Raw genomic sequence first — 16151 nt, forward strand, 5'->3', positions numbered from 1 at the left:
CAACGGGACTTTACTCCAGAATGAAAAGACAAGGATATTTCAGATAAGAAATTACGTCATCCCTATATTTTTCCTTTAAGATTAAGATTATTTTATACTTTTTTGTCAAAAGCCGCGTGGGAACTGATCTAGATCGAGAACTAGGAGAAAAAGGGACTAACTTAATTGAAAGGTAAAGTTAAGAGATAAGAACTAAGAAGAAAATTAGGGTCCAATAGCACTTGAGAAGAGAAATGGGGTCCAATAGCATTTGAGAAGAGGATTTGGGGTCCAATAGCATTTGAGAAGAGAATTGGGGTCCAATAGGAATTGAGAAGAGAATTCCACCCACCATTTCTTATATAAACACCCCCTCTCCTTTGTATTTTTAGACACACATATTGCTAAGCTACTTGCATACTTGCCATGCTCAAGACTATACTTAAGTAACTCAAGGTTTCCATTAAACCTTGCTCTTGCTCTCTCCCTCTCTTGAAGGCCAAACCCTTGAAGGTTTTGTGAAGAAGCTTCTCTCTCCAACCTCTTCACCATAAATCCCTTTTCCTTTTTCCTTGAACCTCACATCTCTTCAAAAAGGACTTCAACCCCACTTCCCTTTTGTTTAGAGGAGGTAACCTTCTTTTCTAGTAGGATTAATTAATCCATGTGTTTTATTACTAGGAAGGTTTATGTGCATCATTTTAGGTTTAAGCTTGAATGGAAACCTTGCAATTAGGGTTAAGTGATAAGAGTATCTACGCATCATAAAGTTAAGCTTCAAAGGTAGATTTGCACTCGTAAGCTAAGCTTTAATGGTAACTTTGCACTTAGATGTAAGCTTTAGTGATTACCTTGCATTTTTAGATTTTAAGCTTTAATGGAAACCTTGCAATTAGGGCTAAGTGATAAGAGTATCTACGCATTATAAAGTTAAGCTCCAAAGGTAGATTTGCACTCGTAAGCTAAGCTTTAATGGTAACTTTGCACTTAGATGTAAGCTTTAGTGATTACCTTGAATTTTTAGGTTTTAAGCTTTAATGGAAACCTTGCAATTAGGGTTAAGTGATAAGAGTATCTATGCATCATAAAGTTAAGCTCCAAAGGTAGATTTGAAGGAGTACGAACGGAAGTGCGACGCGAGAGAGAGTGCAAGAAGAAGAGCACGACGATATGGTGAACTCGCTCTACTGTAATGTGTAGAGCATAGTGAGTTCTTATTAGGTTTTACAAAAGAATATGTGTACATACCTAGCGGCCCGCCCACTTACCTGGGCGACCACATTGGCCTTTATATCCCAACAACCTCCCACTTAAAGTCCAATGTGGTACTTTAAGTGTGAGAGAAGCTACTATACAAGCTAATATACAAGAGATGTAGAGAAGTGATGTACTACCCTACACCTAACTGCTTGCGAAAGTGCACAAAGCTCTCTGAGGGAAGTCCTTTTGTAAGTAGATCAGCAGGATTTTCTGTGGTGTGAACTTTGACAAGCTGAATTTGTTTATCCTCGAGCATTTCCCTGATGAAATGATACTTCACATCCACATGCTTTGTCTTTGAGTGATAAACTGGATTGCGAGCTAGTTGTAATGGCACTTTGACTATCACAATATAACACGGGCATCTCTTCTTTGATTCCCAAATCTGTTACTAGTCGATTAAGACAAATTGATTCTTTGCATGCCTCTGATGCTGCAACATATTCAGCCTCTGTAGTAGATTGAGTAACACAATCTTGTAATCTAGAACGTCATGATACTGCTCCACCAGCCAATGTAAAGACATACCCTGACGTAGACCTTTGGTTGTCTAAGTCACCTGCATAATCTGAGTCTGTAAAACCCTTTACACTTAGCTCCTGACTCCCATAGCATATACGCATACTCTTTGTAGCTTTCAGGTATCTCAATATTCCTTTCACTGCCTCCCAATGTTTCTTGCCTGGGTTTGACATGTATCGACTTACTACTCCCACTGCAAATGCAATGTCTGGGCGAGTAGCAATCATTGCATACATCAAACTACCCATTGCAGAAGCATATGGAATCTTATCCATTTCAGCCTGTTCTTCCTCAGACACAGGACAATCTTGTTTGCTAAGTTTCACATATGGTGGCAATGGAACACTCAATGCCTTTCCCTTCTCCATATTGAAACGTTGCAAAACCTTGTCAATATACTCTGTTTGAAATAACCAAATCAACTTCTTTGATTTGTCTCTCTCAATGCGCATACCAAGTATATGACTTGCCTCACCCATGTCTTTCATGTCAAACGATTTTTCCATCTTTGACTTCAAAGCTGAAATTTCTTCCAAGTGCTTGCCAGCAATCAACATGTCATCCACATACAAAATAAGGATCAGCCAACTACCATCCTTAGCCTTCTTTGTATATAGACAATGATCGAACTCACTACGTTTGTAGCCTTGAGAAAGCATAAACTTGTGGAATTTATGGTACCATGCCCTCAGTGATTGTTTTAAGCCATAAAGACTCTTTAACAACTGGCATACCAAATCTTCCTTGCCTTTCTCAACAAACCCTTCTGGCTGCTGCATGTAAATTTCCACATCTAAATCACCATGCAAGAACGCTGTCTTGACATCCATTTGGTGCAACACCAAATCTAATATGGAAACCAATGCAAGAAAGCATCTCAATGTAGTCATCTTGACCACCGGAGAGAAGACTTCATCAAAGTCAATGCCTTGTTCTTGCTTAAAGCCCTTTGCAACAAGCCTTGCTTTGTTGACTATTATGAGCGGTGATCTTATACCTGTAAACCCATTTACAAGGTAGAGCCTTTTTGCCCTGTGGTAATTTAACTAGCTTCCATGTCTGGTTTTTATGCAGAGCTGTCATCTCTGACTGCATGGCCAATTGCCAATTCCCGGAGTCCTTCATTTGCACTGCTTCCTTGTAACATGAAGGCTCATTGCAATCAGTCAACATGACATAGTTCATAGATGGAACAAACCGATCAGGAGGTCACGTGATACGTCCAGATCTATGCAAAATAGGTGGCTCAGGCTCATCCACAACCTTTGGTTCCAATCTATCATGTCCTTGCTCCTCTTGAGCCCTGACATTTTGTCTTGCACGTGCAGGTCCATCTTCTTGGAAGAAAACTCTTCTAATCTCCTGAACCCTCTTTGGTTTAGAATGATATTTGGATTCATTAAAGTGAACATCATTGCTGCTGATAACCTTTCTGGATTTGGGATCCCAAAGTCTGTACCCCATCGCACCAGAATTACCATAGCGTAGAAAGATGCACTTTCTACTCTTTGGCTCAAGTTTGTTCCTAAATTCTTTTGGAACGTGAGTATATGCCTCACAGCCAAAGACTCTGAGATGCTTGTATGAGGGCATTTTGCCTGACCATACCATCTCTAGCACCGAATCCTTCTGCAAAACCTTGCTAGGAGATCTATTTATAAGATGAACAGCTGTTGATACAGCTTCAGCCCAAAACCCATTTGGCAGCTGTGCATTAGACAATATACTTCTGACCCTGTCTTGTATGGTCCTATTCATCCTCTCAGCAACACCATTTTGAGGAGGATTGTAAGGAGCAGTAAGTCCACGTTTTATACCTTTTGACTCACAAAAGTCCTGAAAGGCCTTTGAAAAATACTCTCCACCATTGTCAGTGCGTAAGCATTTAAGCTTCTTGCCACTCTGATTCTCCACAAGTGTCAAAAACGTTTTGAAAACACTAAACGCTTCATCCTTGTGCTTGAGAAAGTAAACCCATACTTTCCTCGAGTAATCATCTATAAATGTCATAAAGTAAGAAGCTCCCCCTAGAGATACGTTAGGCATAGGTCCACACAAATCACTATGAACAAGTGCCAACTGTGTATCTCTTCTACTGCTTCTATGCTTATGTGGCTGCTATGTTTGCTTACCATACAGACAATGTTCACAGAATTCAAACTCATTAAATGAAAAGCCAGGCAAATAACCAGAACGAGACAAGATTTCCATTCCCTTCTTGGACATATGTCCTAATCGGCTATGCCACAAAGAAACGTTCAGCTGCTCGGTTACATTGATTACATTTTTAGAGACATTTGATACATAAATAATGTAAAGTCCTCCAGAGTTTACTCCATGTGCTACTGTCATCGAACCCTTGGATATCTTCCACATGTTTTGTCCAAAAGTGGTGATGTAGCCAGCATCATCAAGTAAACCTGTGCTGATCAAGCTCTTTGTAATTGCAGGAACATGTCTCACATTCTTCAGCATCTCCAACACCTAAGATCTCACATGTCTGCCCATTGCCTAGCCGAACATGATCTTTAGTGGTCACATAAGAGGTAAACCACTCCTTGTTTGGAGACACATGAAGTGATGCCCCTGAGTCTATAATCCAGTCACTCAGCTACCTGATGAACTGGTGGATGTCGCCTACAGTCTGTGTGTAGGTGCGCCCGTGTCGTATGTGACACGCCTCCAAGAACTGTGAGCCATCCTTCGATGTGTAGACAGCCACAAATCAGCACTCTGGGAGTGCCGATATCCTCAGCACCTGCAGTCGTAGCCCGAAACCCCAAATTTGCAGAGTCGGATCTGCACCCGCCGAAACCACGTAGTCGAAAATGGCCTGCGCAGAACCTTGTCGAAGCCGAACGATGGCCGAGATGACCTCAGAATGAAACTTTGAGAACACCGAGCCCTTCGAGTTTGCCCACAAGATTTGGGGCCGTGTCTTCGTCTGTCGAATCTCACTCCAATTCGACCAGGTGACTCTGGCTACTTGCAAATGCTACCCCGAGCCTCGATCTGAGCTCTGATACCAGTTGAAGGAGTACGAGCGGAAGTGCGACACGAGAGAGAGTGCGAGAAGAAGAGCACGACGATATGGTGAACTCGCTCTACTGTAATGTGTAGAGCATAGTGAGTTCTTATTAGGTTGTACAAAAGAATATGTGCACATACCTGGCGGCCCGTCCACTTACCTGGGCGACCACATTGGGCTTTATACCCCAACAAGATTTTCACTCGTAAGCTAAGCTTTAATGGTAACTTTGCACTTAGATGTAAGCTTTAGTGATTACCTTGCATTTTTAGGTTTTAAGCTTTATGGAAACCTTGCAATTAGGGTTAAGTGATAAGAGTATCTATGCATCATAAAGTTAAGCTTCAAAGGTAGATTTGCACTCATAAGCTAAGCTTTAATGGTAACTTTACACTTAGATGTAAGCTTTAGTGATTACCTTGCATTTCAAGTTTTAAGCTTTAATGGAAACCTCGCAATTAGGGTCAAGTGATAAGAGCATCTATGCATCATAAAGTTAAGCTTCAAAGGTAGATTTGCACTCTTAAGCTAAGCATTAATGGTAACTTTGCACTTAAGTGTAAGCTTTAGTGACTACCTTGTATTTTAGGTTTAAGCTTTAATGGAAAGCTCGAAAACTCATAAATTATAGGATGACCTTCTAGCTTCCTAAAATGGAAAGCTAGGTACCATAAGAAAAGAGTAGTTGTTTAAGCTCTATAGAAGTAGTTCAATTTTTGGTATTGAAGAGTATTTCTAAAGTTTTCAATTTCAAGTTTTTTTGCAAATACGGGATGGGGGAGATAGGGGATAACTTCGTAGAATTGATCTCTGTGTTGTTTGAATCGAAAACTCTACAAGATTCCATGGAGATGCCCCATGGTTGGCAAAGGATTGCAAAAACCTGGGAATCGACAAAAACAGGGATTGAACTTAAAAGAGTTGTTATTTCCGAAGAGACCTTAACCATCAAATGCCTATGGCAAAAACTCGCTTGTATTTTCTAAATAAACTTGGCTGGTAGATAATTAATGAAAGTAGGAATTAAGGTTGATAAATGAATGAACCTAGAAATTACCAACTAGGAGTTAAAATGAATCTCGAGAGGTGAGAGTCTTACCATGCACCGAGCGAGTTTTTCCGAGCAAAGACAAACCCGAGCAAATGTTTGTATGCAATATAGTAAATCTCGTCATCAACAAAATATTTATTGTTTGTTGTATATTGATGCACCACAACAAAAAAGGGTTATCAATGGATAGACTACTTCCTAAATTCCAAAAGATCAAAGTTTACTTTTAAATAAATTAACACAATATTTGAAAGTGTTATCTTCTCCCTTAGGCTCAATCTTTCTTTATCCAATTGTAGTCTCCCCCCCTTGTAGTGCTTTGGCTCCAATTTTCCTTGCTTGGGCTTCACATGTTTGAGCATGACGTTAAATTGATAGACTAATAAGAGCTCTAGCTCTTTACTTAATGCTCAAGTCATCCTATATTTCTGTTTGGAAGAGGACATTTGTATTGCTCCATTGTCAAGTACTTTGGTTCTTGATTGTCGTTTATACTTGAGCATGTGCATCCCTTCCTCCTCTTAGCCACATCAAATTGATAGCAATTTAATTATTGCACCTCATTAGTTCATATATACACAAATAGTCCCTTCCATGTCGTCTTGCCCTACTCGTACTACAAGGTTGTGATCTTCACCCTTCTTACATTACACACGGTAGACAAACACCATTAATTATGAAAGACTTCTTTTGTTACAACAAAATCATGTTTTTCCATAATTGACCAACATAAGCCTTTTTTAATTAATTTACAAAAACAACTACCAAACTTATTAGAGTTCTATGCCTAAAATTTACTAGAAAGATTGTTCATAATTGAAAGAAAATATTTGGAAACAAATAAAATATTGAGGATCTTTTTACCATACAATGTGACAACCTCAAAGCTTAGGGGTGTGAGAATTTTTATGGATGCTTAAAAACATTTTCAACTCAAATGGAGAGAGAGAGAGAGAGAGAGAGAGAGAGAGAGAGAGAGAGAGAGAGAGAGAGAGAGAGCACCATTAGATTGTGGTGTAAATTTCCTCGTTGAGCCATTCAAATCTTGATTGTAATTATTTTCGGGGCCTTCACTTTGAAGATTTGAAATTGGGCTTCTTTTGCGGTTACGGATTCCTTTAAATACCTCATACTTTTCCATAAACTTGGTTTCCCAATCTTAAAACAAATATCGATAAATGGTTTGTTTTGAGTAGTGAAGAACACAAGGGAGAAACCAATAAGGTAAGCATATATGTCTAGCCATGTGTGTGTGTGTGTGTGTGTGTGTGTGTGTGTGGTGTGTGTGTGTGTGTGTGTGTGTGTGTGTGTGTGTGTGAGAGAGAGAGAGAGAGAGAGAGAGAGAGAGCGAGAGAGAGAGAGAGAGAAGAAGAAGAAGAAGAAGAAGAGAATTTTAACGTCATAGCAAGCTTTCCCAAGAGACCTCAAAGCTCTATCCGATGAGAGTTGAACTCAATGTTGGGGTATAAAGCCCAATGTGGTCGCCCAGGTAAGTGGGCGGGCCGTCAGGTATGTACACATATTCTTTTGTAAAAACCTAATAAGAACTTACTATGCTCTACACATTACAGTAGAGCGAGTTCACCATATCGTCATGATCTTCTTCTCGCACTCTCTCTCGCGTCACACTTCCGCTCGTACTCCTTCAACTGGTATCAGAGCTCAGATCGAGGCTTGGGGCAGCATTTGCAGGTAGCCAGAGTCACCTGCTCAGATTGGAGTGAGATTCGACAGGCGAAGACACGGCCCCAAATCTTGTGGGCAAACCCGAAGGCCTCAGTGTTCTCAGAATTTCATTCTGAGGTCATCTCGGCCATCGTTCGGCTTCGACAAGGTTCTGCGCAGGCCATTTTCGACTACGTGGTTTCGGCGGGTGCAGATCCGACTCTGCAAATTTGGGGTTTCAGCCTACGACTGCAGGTGCTGAGGATATCGGCACTCGCAGAGTGCTGATTTTTGGCTGTCTACACATCGAAGGACGGCTCACAGTTCTTGGAGGCGTGTCACATACGACACGGGCGCACCTACACACAGACTGTAGGCGACATCCACCTGTTCATCAGGTAACTTGTGTTTGCTGCTTGATATTCTAGATTTCATCCTAACATTGCAGGTACTTCCACATGGGATGTATTGTCAAATCTTGTCTCTTTCTAGTTATTTTCCTGGCTTTTCATTTAATGATTTTAAATTCTGTGAACATTGTCTACATGGTAAGCAAACACAACAGCCACATAAGCATAGAAGCAGTAGAAGAGATACACAGTTGGCACTTGTTCATAGTGATTTCAAATATCATTCTAAACCAGAGAGGGTTGAGGAGATTAGAAGAGTTGTCTTCCAAGAAGATGGACCTTCATGTGCAAGACAAAATGTCAGGGCTCAAGAGGAGCAAGGACAGGATAGATTGGAACCACAGGTTGTGGCTGAGCCTGAGCCACTTATTGTGCGTAGATCTGGACGTATCACGCGACCTCCTGATAAGTTTGTTCCATCTATGAACTATGTCATGTTGACTGATTGCAATGAGCCTTCATGTTACAAGGAAGCAGTGAAAATGAAGGACTCCGGGAATGTACAATTGGCCATGCAGTCAGAGATGACAACTCTGCATAAAAACCAGACATGGAAGCTAGTTAAATTACCACAGGGCAAAAAGGCTCTACCTTGTAAATGGGTTTACAGGTATAAGATCACCGCTCATGATAGTCAGCCAAAGTACAAAGCAAGGCTTCTCGCCAAGGCTTTAAGCAAGAACAAGGCATTGACTTTGATGAAGTCTTCTCTCCAGTGGTCAAGATGACTACATTGAGATGCTTTCTTGCATTGGTTGCTATATTGGATTTGGTGTTGCACCAAATGGATGTCAAGACAGCGTTCTTGCATGGTGATTTAGATGTGGAAATTTACATGCAGCAGCCAGAAGGGTTTGTTGAGAAAGGCAAGGAAGACTTGGTATGCCAGTTGTTAAAGAGTCTTTAACAAACCGAGGGCATGGTACCATAAGTTCCACAAGTTTATGCTTTCTCAAGGCTACAAACGTAGTGAGTTCGATCACTGTCTATATACAAAGAAGGCTAAGGATGGCAGTTGGCTGATCCTTATTTTGTATGTGGATGACATGTTGATTGTTGGCAAGCACTTGGAAGAAATTTCAGCTTTGAAGTCAAAGATGGAAAAATCGTTTGACATGAAAGACATGGGTGAGGCAAGTCATATACTTGGTATGCGCATTGAGAGAGACAGATCAAAGAAGTTGATTTGGTTATCTTAAACAGAGTATATTGACAAGGTTTTGCAACGTTTCAATATGGAGAAGGGAAAGGCATTGAGTGTTCCATTGCCACCATATGTGAAACTTAGCAAACAAGATTGTCCTGTGTCTGAGGAAGAACATGCTGAAATGGATAAGATTCCATATGCGTCTGCAGTGGGTAGTTTAATGTATGCAATGATTGCTACTCGCCCAGACATTGCATTTGCAGTGGGAGTAGTAAGTCGATACATGTCAAACCCAGGCAAGAAACATTGGGAGGCAGTGAAAGGAATATTGAGATACTTGAAAGCTACAAAGAGTATGCGTATATGCTATGGGAGTCAGGAGCTAAGTGTAAAGGGTTTTACAGACTCAGATTGCAGGTGACTTAGACAACCAAAGGTCTACGTCAGGGTATGTCTTTACATTGGTTGGTGGAGCATGTATCACAGTCTCATATCGTTTTTATTACTGATGGTGTTATCAATGATCTAGCAGATAGGCTGAATATGTTAGGTGGCATCATTGGAAGAATCAATTTGGCATAATCATAGTACAGATTTGGATCAAAGAAGAGATGCCCGTGTTATATTGTGATAGTCAAAGTGCTATACAACTAGCTCGCAATCCAGTTTATCACTCAAAGACAAAGCATGTGGATGTGAAGTATCATTTCAATAGGGAAATGCTCGAGGATAAACAAATTCAGCTTGTCAAAGTTCACACCACAGAAAATCCTGCTGATCTACTTACAAAAGGACTTCCCTCAGAGAGCTTTGCGCATTTTCGCAAGCAGTTAGGTGTAGGGTAGTACATCACTTCTCTACATCTCTTGTATATTAGCTTGTATAGTAGCTTCTCTCACACTTAAAGTACCACATTGGACTTTAAGTGGGAGGTTGTTGGGGTATAAAGCCCAATGTGGTTGCCCAGGTAAGTGGGCGGGCCGTCAGGTATGTACACATATTCTTTTGTAAAAACCTAATAAGAACTTACTATGCTCTACACATTACAGTAGAGCGAGTTCACCATATCGTCGTGCTCTTCTTCTCGCACTCTCTCTCGCGTCGCACTTCCGATCGTACTCCTTCACTCAAGACCTGTTATTCAAGAGGGAAATGGCATAACCAATCTACCACACTTGGGTTATAGAAAGGTTATACCATTTTCCTCCTCTTATTAACACACTCACACACCCACCCACCCACACACCCGAGAAGAAGAGAATTTTAACATCCTAGGAAGCTATCCCAAGAGACCTCAAAGATCTGTCCGACGAGAGTTGAACTCAAGACCTATTATTTAAGAGGGAAATGGCATAACCAATCTACCACACTTGGGTGATAGAAAGGTTATACCATTTTCCTCCTCTTATTAACACATACACACCCGAGAAGAAGAGAATTTGAACTTCGTTGGAAGCTATCCCAAGAGACCATAAAGATCTATCCGACGAGAGTTGAACTCAAGACCTGTTATTCAAGAGGGAAATGGCATAACCAATCTACCACACTTGGGTGATAGAGAGAGAGAGAGAGAGAGAGAGAGAGAGAGATGGGAAGCGAGGAGAAGTTTTACATACTGCATAGTGCGACAATCCCAAATAACCTCAAAGATCTATCTAATGACTCTTGAACTCAAGGCTTCCTCAAAAGGAAAAGATTAAGAACGAGTGCTCACATGTCCCGGTTTGTAGTGTTCATCCCTTGAATTAAAAATCCCACGTGTAATTCAATTGGACCTTGACTTTTGAAGTCAAAAATTATAAATCTTGATAAATACGTATATTTTGGCCAAAAACCCGGTTATCTCACTACATTACCTTTAAAAAACATTAGACTAATATTGAAACCCAATCTCTCTGTAGCCATCCACGCCGGTGTGGATGGCTAGAGAGAGTATTTGCAGAGAGAAAGTACTCGCACATGCATGCTATGCCATGCCAATTATTTAGTCGCATCTAGTTTGCACAGTGTACAAATATTGATATCCGATCTCTCTATAGCCATCCGCGCTGGCGCGGATGGCTAGAGAGAGTATTTGCTGAGAGTATTCCCATATGCATGCCATGCCGCCATGCCAAGCATTTATTCACACCTAGTCTGCACACCCATGTATTTCATCCTGATTCCTGCTCACTTGCTTGCTAGATAGAGAGAGGCAGACACTCTCCTCCGCCATCTTCACGTAGCCTTCTGTGAAGCTGCTTATTTAGGCACCTCTCTCTCTCTCTCTCTCTCTCTCTCTCTCTCTCTCTCTCTCTCTCTCTCTCTCTCTCTCTCTCTCTCTCTCTCTCTCTCTCTCTCTCTCTCTCTCTCTCTCTCTCTCTCTCTCTCTCTCTCTCTCTCTCTCTCTCTCTCTCTCTCTTCTTGAATAACAAAGCAGGCTTTGCTAACTAGAGGTAAAAATAAAGGGGCGAGCTCCCTGCTTTAAAGAAGGGGTTCTGGAGTTGAGCGCCTACATCAGCACGGCCATGGAAGCTGACGTGCCCTTCGCAAGAAAGCTGTAACAGTCTTAATTATCACATGCTGAAGAAGCAGGTCTATATACTACTGTTCAAAAGTGGCAACCACCCGCCGATGCTGTTAACAATCAGATTGAGAGGTGGGTGATGATACTCGGCTACAGACAGCATCGTAGGACAGCATCGTAGGGTGCAAGTTATTCGCCATATAAGAAGGAAGCCACATGCTTTTGGCTACACTTGATGAACTAGAGTGCTTCGTCAGCCTGTATAATCGGAAGTGGATAACAAACTGGTATACAAGTACTAGCCTTCAAGGCGATTGCAATTAGAGAGAGCAAGCACTAAACAAGAGTATAGATCCGTAAAGAAGATTGTAGAAATGAAAGGAGAGAGAGAGAGAGAGAGAGAGAGAGAGAGAGAGAGAGAGAGAGAGAGAGAGAGAGAGAGAGAGAGAGAGCACTTCTTATTTGTTTTGCACAAATCTTCTTACGCCAAGTGAGTGTAAGTGACTGAAACGATTTGATGAAAATAGTATGCCAAAAAGTTGAGGAATTAAGAAGGGAACTTTGAATGTAGCATGCAATGATTTCTTTACAATGAAGTGGACAAATCTTCTGTGGAGATGAGGAGGAGGACTATATCGGTAAGATGCTCTTCAGAGTTGCGCGTGTGGGAAACTAGTTGGTTGACAGAAAAATAGTGTGAAACGAATTGTTTAGCTGACTGAAGGTGGCTGGGGACCACGTTAGAGTAATTTAATTCTATAGTTTCGAGTAGGCCGAGCAAGCACGTCCGCAATCTGAACGAACAACATACAATGGTGTTTTGTGGAGCAACCAGCTAGCACGGCGATGTCGATGGTGATTTTTCAACCGAGTGTATTCCAAGTGATGTAATGTGGATGCCATGGGGTAGGTGGATGAACTGGCCATGGAATGAACTCACTCCATTTATTCATGTAGTGTCTGAGCACCCGCTCTTGCAAATGTGGGTAAAGACAGTATTGCAACATGTCCATTGCAGTCTGAAATTTTGATTGCTGCTCAATCAGATCAACTGGAATTGGCCTACCCATTCTAAACTGAAAAGAAAAAGCATTTCAATCAAAGAAGTTGATAAGTTTTCATGTCTGCCATAGTTTGAATGAAAAAAAAAAGACATTGTTGTAGCCAATGACCAACGTTATGTGACAAAGACAGTGAACAAAACAATGAAATGAAGATGGCAGAAGTTCACAGCTATACCTTTTTCAAAAAATAATATTTTCTCAACCTTGGTGGATGTCCAGAACAAACGTTATAACCTTGTGTTGTTTAATATAGAAATGTTCTAAGTTTTTAGCTTTATGTATATTGGTACTGGTTGCTAAAGTGGTAATTTCAAAATTGTCCTCGAAAGGACTATGTGCCTGCATGTCCACTTGCATTCTCCTCGGAGAATTGCGCTTGTGTTGGCCAACGCGTTTATGGACGTTATTTGTAACTCCGATATATCTCCTATCGTTTTTCGTGTAGCGTATACTGTAGACTATGTATTCTTGCCGCGACGCTTCTTTTTCTGGGGTGGAAGGCTGATGCTTGTCTCTGGTTGTTGATGAGTGTCTAAATCTGCAGTCCATGCAGATTGGTTAGGTAAATAAAAAAACTGACTGTGCTACGGAGAAATGAATGGAAGCTAGTGATACTTGTTATCCATACTTGCCTTGGTCTGTCGCAACTGGCTCGTATGGGGAGGCTGGTTGTCCATAATTTATTGCCTTGTGTTTACTGTAGTGCCATGCTACCTTCTGGATTGTGATAGGTGGGTTAGTTGCATCGTGCGAGTGGTTTGTCAAAGTCATGAAATTTGTCAAGATAGCGGCACAGTTTTCTTGAGTAGCTTTTGAAAGTTTAGCCAAATCAATGTTGTAACCAAACCGTAGCTGCTCCATCGTGTACACTGTAACTCTTTCAGTTTTTGTGTCGAGGAGTTGTTGTGCTTCAAAATTACGCAACATACTCCCATCATCCTCGTACTGGATGTCAAGCTCTTCAAGTATTTGCTTCATGAGACCTGCAGGATGTAGGAGCAAGCTGGTTAGCACGACAGATAGAAGGCATTATATTTTTCTTTTCTAATAGTACCTATTGTCATTCTGTCCGTGCTTGGTGTGGCCATCGTTTGGTCTAGAGCTTTATATCTTGCGTCGCACTTATTCATGAATTTGCGACGCTCTTGAAAAGTATGGAACCCCTCAATATACGCATGCGGTTTCTCGCCTGCTGAGTTTGCCAATCTCATCTGCTTAGTCGTGAGGTAAAATCTCTTAGGTTGTATCGTTGGTTGCGTCTCCTTTGCGTTGTTCGTGTATTGCTTGAAGAGCTGCACAGTAAGATGAGTGATTGATTTGCATGTGTATACACAGGCAGATGCAAGATCAGAGAAGCGTGCAAAATGTAGCGTGTTGTGATCCATTGTTTGATTCAGTTTCCTGCACGTAAAAAAATTTATTTTGATGACCTCTTGCAGTAGTTCTGAAGCATAAGATCCGACAAACGTTTAAACACAAATGAATGAAACGTCTCAACAGTGCAACATATTGAACATGAGAAGTCCACAGAAGAGAAGACAAGCAGTTAAACAAAAATTCATGCTTTCTATAGAAGGCAGTTACAAGGCGATTTCATCTGTTTAATAGAAAGAGGAATTGATACTGAAGAGGACGTAGGAAACATTCCCGGCTAGAAGTTCAAAAATCTAGATGGTGTGAACATCTCTGGCATAGGTAGTTCTAGTAAATGTATCCGGGTTCGCTCACTGACGCATGATAGCATCACGTATAGAAGGCCAGGGGCGAAAACTTCTTTTACAATGAGCAAGACGTTGGAGTTGATTGTTGCGCCTTGGGAATTGTGTCCAGTCATAGCGTAGGTGAGAGCTAGTGGGAATGTGGATTTATGGTACCAGTGCCCATTGAATGTCCGTCTGCTATGCTTTGACCGTCAAAGTGTAAATTCCTGTTTGGATGTGTCGAGTGTGACTTTGATTGCTTTGACGCCTCCTTCTTCATCTTGGAGGATTTCGTCTACGCGACATAGTGATCCATTGGTTGCTCCAATTGTTAAGTCTATGTTCTCTGTTATCAGCGCCTTTGCTCCTTCTGCTATTCTGTCAATTGCGTGGAAGTCGGGATCTTCAAGCCATGCTTGGATCAAGGACGTTGTGTGCATTTTTCTTTAGGCCGATTTGGATGATGTGACTATGCCGATGGAAGCACTCCAAGAGAAGGTTATTATAATATCGAGCGTCACTCTTGTGTGTGCAAATGATTGTCATATTCCTATCCATGTGTTGCTCTATTTGATCCTGCGTTATGATGCAGTCACCGAGCGCATCGTGGATCTCTTTCTTTGTGGGGAGCCTGACTCTTATTGTATTGAGTAACTCTATGAAAGAGATATCTTTTGCATGGCGCACTGAGCAAGACATAGTGTACGTAGTAGCAGTGGACCAATAAGTGGAGCTTGTGATGTGGCATGAGTAGCAATGATCACTTTGATGCCTGCATACCGGCGGTAACTGTGCCAAATCACCGAACAAGAAGAGCTTTTTATCTTTGAATGGGTCTAGCAGTGTGCCGTTGGTGACATTCACAGTTTGTCCTACTATGAGATCAAAAGTTTGCTTTGTCAACATAGAAATCTAGTCTACGATAATCATGTCTGCTTCTTTGATACTGACGTATCTATCATCAGTTTTTGAGATTGACAAGGGATACTGTTGTGTGTGCACTGGTATCTTGAATTGGCAATGGACAGTTGTTGCGATGCTGCTTAACCTCGTGGCCGCTGCACCAGTCAACGTAGCGAGTGTGACAGTTTTCCCTTGCATTATGAGTTGGCTTGTGATATATCTTATGAGGAAGCTTTTGCCACTGCCAGGAGTGCCTGTGATCACATGCAAACCACCCTTTGTTGCTGTGAGCTTCTTGTAGATCTCTGCTTGTTCAGATGTCAGTGCCGTGTTCTTGACGTTTTGAAGCTCGTTTAGAAGGGCAGAGATACGAGAAGTCGTGTCTTGTTGCTCGTAGTCTGTTTGCACATCTAGAGATTGAAATGAGGCAGCCTTTGTTGAGGATGTCTTCTGTAGTATCATGTTGTGAAATTGGTGTGTTTGATCTGTCGTGAGCATGTTTCGTTGTGTATACTCTGTGATGTACATCTCAAGGTCCTCATCTGTCAGTATCAAATTTCTAAGTGTGCACTCAAGATAGTATGACCTGGACGTGTTCTCCAATGAGAGCAACTGGGATTCGTTTCTGAAGGTGATGCTCCTTAGAAGCACATTGTAAAAGAAAGCCTCTGGATGATGCCCTGGGTGGAAGTCTGTGAAACGGACCAGTCGGTGTTGCCGCTCCAGTGATTGGCTGTAGGTGTTCGCCTCTGAAATACTTTTTTTCCCTTCGTCACTGTGTCATTCTTGTGGAAGTCGTAGAACGTAAGATTCTCCAGACTTTGTGGTCATGCGCAGTACAGATCGACAGGGTGTAGAACGACATCATTGTTGTGAGAAATGATTCGTTGTCGTAGTACCGGGGGTGATGAGTCGA

The sequence above is a fragment of the Adiantum capillus-veneris genome, chromosome 14 (assembly GCF_014529385.1).
Source record: "Adiantum capillus-veneris isolate H3 chromosome 14, ASM1452938v2, whole genome shotgun sequence".
Lineage (NCBI taxonomy): Eukaryota > Viridiplantae > Streptophyta > Polypodiopsida > Polypodiales > Pteridaceae > Adiantum > Adiantum capillus-veneris.